Source organism: Halyomorpha halys, unplaced genomic scaffold (genome assembly GCF_000696795.3).
Source record: "Halyomorpha halys isolate HHAL.00 unplaced genomic scaffold, Hhal_1.1 Scaffold550.1, whole genome shotgun sequence".
NCBI lineage: Eukaryota > Metazoa > Arthropoda > Insecta > Hemiptera > Pentatomidae > Halyomorpha > Halyomorpha halys.
The window spans coordinates 744,146-749,298 of NW_027112242.1; the positions used below are offsets into that span (position 1 = coordinate 744,146).

General features: G+C 28.7%; 1 protein-coding gene and 1 long non-coding RNA gene across 13 annotated transcripts in view; one reads left to right on the forward strand and one right to left on the reverse strand.

The window, feature by feature from the left end:
* The window catches only part of LOC106684166 (uncharacterized), an 18,832-nt gene extending 17,996 nt beyond the window's left edge, over positions 1-836 (reverse strand). For both annotated transcript variants that reach the window (XR_001343656.2, XR_010844173.1), the window contains exon 1: positions 660-836. This is a non-coding gene — a long non-coding RNA (uncharacterized lncRNA). The remainder of the gene's footprint in view (positions 1-659) is intronic.
* raskol (Ras GTPase-activating protein raskol) overlaps positions 1-5,153 on the forward strand; it is a 758,358-nt gene that overhangs the window by 720,691 nt on the left and 32,514 nt on the right. The gene's annotated exons all lie outside the window — the stretch shown is intronic.

The following is a 5,153-nucleotide window of genomic DNA, read 5'->3' on the forward strand; positions in this document are numbered from 1 at the left end:
AGATTTAAAGAGAGAACTAAGATTTAAAAATTAGAGATTTTTTTATGGCAAGTCTCTTTCATAATATATACCTTTTATAGGAATTAGTTAATCCTTTCAATTTAAAATTTCAGCAATGATTAATTTATTTTATTTATTACTATAACGTGATTATAACATAAAAAAATAATACAAAAATATCTCATTTCTTGAGAATTTTACCTATAAACTAAATTAAGGACAAAGTATAAAATTTGGAGTATATATACATGTGTGTGATTATATACGCACAAAAATAGGTTTATTCTTATTTCCGTATGAAAAATTGTTCTCTGATCATAATAAATCAAATACTTATTATTTATTTAATAATAAAATTGTCAATGCAGTTTTGTAAAGCCGTGGATTATATAATTAAAATAGTTATAATTTAATAATTAAATTTTAATTATATTAGTAACAAAAAAAGATGATTCTATATTGTCTCTAAAGTTGTTAAAATATTAATAATCTGCCATCTATAATTGAAAAGTTACTTTTTTTGTGTCACATCCTGTTAATCAACCTAAGAAGATAACAGAATGAAATGGTTTTTAGATTTACTTTAAAATATCATCAGAAATTATTTCATATTTTTAAAAATATTATTGAATCTAATTAATAAATTCATTTTTAAATACCTTTCTGGTGTTCTTGCTGTTCCATGAAAAAACTTTTTGGGAATATTTTAAATCTTGTGGAAAACTGAGCAGCTATTAGATCCATGAAGCCTCGGAGCTAATCTCAAAATTCGAAACGGCTTAACAATATCCCCACCTTCTACTTTGACTTTGTCAATATGCTACATTATTGACAAATGTTTCGTATTTTTTTGTTTTTAATTTGAATATCACATATGTACTACCTTATGGTGTATATTTCCTCGAGCCTATCTCAGCACGGAAGACATGATATGACTGGCTCAAATATTTTTGCTATAATTGTTATCATTTTAATGAGGAAATCTACTCTAACTGCATTTGAGAGCGACCTAGCGGTTTCTGTGCCAACTACTATGATAAGTGATTCACATCTTTCCTTAGTGAAAATAATACATTTTCGCGTAACATGTCTCAGCTAATTAATTATTCATTAATTTAAAAAAAAAAAAAGGATTTTATTTATACAGGAAAAAATGTTTAAAATAAAACAAAATCGGCTAAAACAGATTTTTTACTTAGGCATATTTTTTTTTATTTCACAAAAGTGAAAAAATCTATGGAATATATTATAATGTCACATGATAGATAATATGATATTGATAACACATATACATCCATAACAAGGAATAACAAAATACATTGTCACTCTATGCTTTAAAGCAAAATTTCATAATAATATAAACGCTAGTCAATCGTAATATTACAGTTAGATTTATATAAGCTTTTATATATTTTATTTATCTGTATTATTCCTTCGCATAGTACGTAACGTTTCAAATTATAAAATATTTTTCAGACGAAAATAAACATTTAGTGACTGATATTGTTACCGATGAAATGTCTGATTGAAAGCGACTGGCACATTACTAGCTAGAGGAGATAATGTTTTGTAATTGTTACTTCCTTAAAAAAAAAAAATTAAATAAGATCTCGATTTTACTTTCATATCATAAAAAAAACCAAAAAAAAAACCTGATATATTTAAATTTGTTGAAATTTTTTTTGAAGGGTTCCATTGTTTTGTGAAAGGACTAGTGTTACATGTGTAATTTTCGAGACTGATAAATTCTACTTCTATGTGTCAAAAATCAATATATAAAAAGTAATAATTAATGCAAATCAACATCAAAATTTACTACTTTGCTTTTTTGTAAATGAATATATACAATTTCCAGCTTGATTCTAGCACTGCTTTCTTTCAACTTTATGCGCAATCTATGGTTATTTATTTTTTTCTCTTTCATATCGCAGTACCTGAAGGCATTAGTTTCTTGAATCGCACGTGCATAAGGTGCCCTAGATATATGCAGTCTCGCTCTCTTCAAGCCTTATTCTTGATAATCCACAGCAATCATCTTAACACTTCTTGTGGCGCCCGTGTAGTCGTACTTCATGCCAACAGTTTTCCAGGAAGATCCACACGGGAACATTCCGAAGAGGAGGAATGCCTGGAAGCTGATTGAGAATGGGATTAGTTATGGTGTGTTCTTCCTCTCCCATGCTTTCGGAATGTGATAGTTGAACTTTTTGCATTTCCAAAACCTTCGCTTAACAATAAACATAAGGGTGGCTTAACTTTTGAGTAGGGATGATTTAGGTATATCGAAAGAGGTCCTATCCACGTGTTTTATACCGAGGGTTAAATTTTGTAATCCCTGTCACATTAATTGGATAATATTACTTAAATTACTATTTTTTCATATTATTTAGAAATAGCCTTTAAAAGACAAATAATCGTCTTATTTTTCTTCTCATAATCATATTATTTTAATAGAAGTTGCCTTAATGGGAACATAACACGTGATAGCTCTTATAGATTTCATGGACCACAAGCTTATTTTTATACTCCCTGTCTCTAATATTATGCTAGTTAAATTTTTATGACACTGACGACTTATACTTGCTCAATAAAATTTTAATAAAGATAAGATTCTTTCAAAATGTTAGTCCCCTTTATTTCCTTAAACATCCTAGCTTTTCGCTATTAAATATGTTCCAACTCGGTTTCGGATTTGAGGAATTCTTGAAGACATTGGTCTGTATTTGAACTATGCGTATGAAGTTTATTATTAATCGAAAATATTTTTTATTTAATATTATTAATTTGTTATCTTGATAATGAAGTCTAAAAACCACAATTTTTTTTTTTATCTTTCATTTTAAAAGTGTATGGTAATGTGACACACTTCTGATGGATAAGGTATTCCTCATACGATAAAATTTAGCTTTTATTAGGGTATATATCATTTTGTTGGTAAATAAGAATATTTTTTAGTTTATTTTTAATACTCGTGTTTCTTCTTAAACCCTATGGCGCCGTATATGGAGTTCCATTGAACTAATCTGTGAATTTCATCTTCTTAGGCTTTTAAGTTCAACGTTTAATTTGCTAGACGAAACAATTGAACTTCCACTCTGTGATGTAAAGATATCTAGCCGATTATAGCTTTGAGCACAAATAAAAAAATATTTTTTGTCTATAACTATTTCTACTCGTTTATCTAAGAAACTATAACTCCAACATTGCGATTCAGAGCACCAACACGCTGAAAAAAGAAAACTGGCGTAAGACAGGGAGCATTGGCGAGGTATCGAGCTGGCACTGGAAAGAACGAACGTCGGTGCCAAAAAAGTGTCCCGCAAGCGGAAGCATGCCAAGAGTGAAATCCAAGAGGGTTCTACGGGTCATCTGCTTTCTATATTATCCTGAATACTTGAGTAGCAACCATCATCCTGTTCTGCCTTAGCCACATCCTGAGGAAAACCCTCAGGCTCTATCGCGGATTTGATAAGTGACTGGGGAAGTCACTTTATTCTTCCTCAAAAACTGGGAATTTTATCGTCAATGAACTTTGATCATAAGGAATATCCCCTTTTTTTTTCATTTCATTAATTTTTTTATAGTGTTTTGGATATTTATAAAAAGTTTCCTCAGAATATTTACTTGATGTATGATATAAAAAAATGAAGATGATTAATTGATGTTTAATATTTGATATTCATATTTTGTGTATCAAAGCGGTTTATAATTATATTCCATAAAATCGTTAACTGAATATTAGAAATTCCCTTTTCTTTTTTTTCTTTATGGATAAAACAATATCCCTGTTGATTCTTATAAGAGTCGTTTATTTTGAAAGTGGTATTCAACCTTTATGTTAAATGTATTGTTGATAAGTTGGTGATAGTTTAACAAAAAGTGCAAATAAAAAAAATATATAATTAGTTAAATAGTAGACAAAAATAAAAATTGGCTAATCTGTATTACATAATGGCGAACCTGCAACTTTTTTTAAAGACTTGTTGACTAAGGGCTGTGATATGAAAATTAAGATGTACTTCAGAATAGCCACAATGGCCGAAACGTTGGAGTATTAAGTGAATCAATAAAGAATCTTGAAAACCAAATTTGGTTATTCTACTGTATATGGTTATATGTTACCAATATTTTAAATTTAACCCTTTTTTAAATTTATTTAATGCGATTTACAACTGTACAAATAATAAATACAATATGTTTCATATACACTTGAAAATCTTGTGATTGGTGAAACTTCAAGTTTTAATTTAAATTAGAAGGTCCCGTGGCCATCCAAAATTTAATCCAACGAAAACTCTTGGAATATTTCGACTCGAACTCAAATGGATTTAGCCACTTTCAAAATCTATAACTAATAAAAAAATATGTGTATTTTTTGTCCAGTTTTTTTTTTTTAATTTCCCCAAAAAAGTAGATAGATCTAAAGATCTTGTCCCATAGACCCATCGCCTGGAAGAAGCCACTCCACTGTCTTCGGATGTACATGACCTCCGCTGCCCCCTCCCTCCTCTTTCGATATCCATCATCACGTTTTTCGTGAACCGTTTTACTCTTCTATTCCTCCTTTTGTTACTTTTTTTTTTTTGTTATTTTCTTTTAACTATTTATTATATACATTATCAATTAAAATGGAAATTTTAAAATATGAGCAATGCAAGACGCATTATAATTCATAAATATTTACTCATAGAAACTTCATTCTGTATTATATGTAATTTTTCCTTGGGTAAATATTGGTTGGGCCAATTAAAACACGTTATGTATTTTATATTTACCAACAGTCCATACATAGAAGTTCTACACAGAACTTCATTGCGGTGTAATCGTATTGAAAAGAGAAAAAATTTCCATAAGAAGAAAAAATAACAGATTTAATTTATAGTTTTTTATTTTAATATTACTTTCGTTAAATATACATACTTTGTATTACAGAAGGTTATAACTTTCTTGAGATAATAATGATTATTTGGTATCGTAAATTTTGTAAATTATGAAACAATGATATAATTAGTCACTACAAGAAAAATAAATGCATCGGGGGGAGAGGGGGAGAGGTTAATAGATATAAAATTATATGTAGAATTTGAGTATTCAAATTAAAACAGTTTTTCTTATACTAATCGAGTCGAAAACTAGAAATAAAATAATAAAAA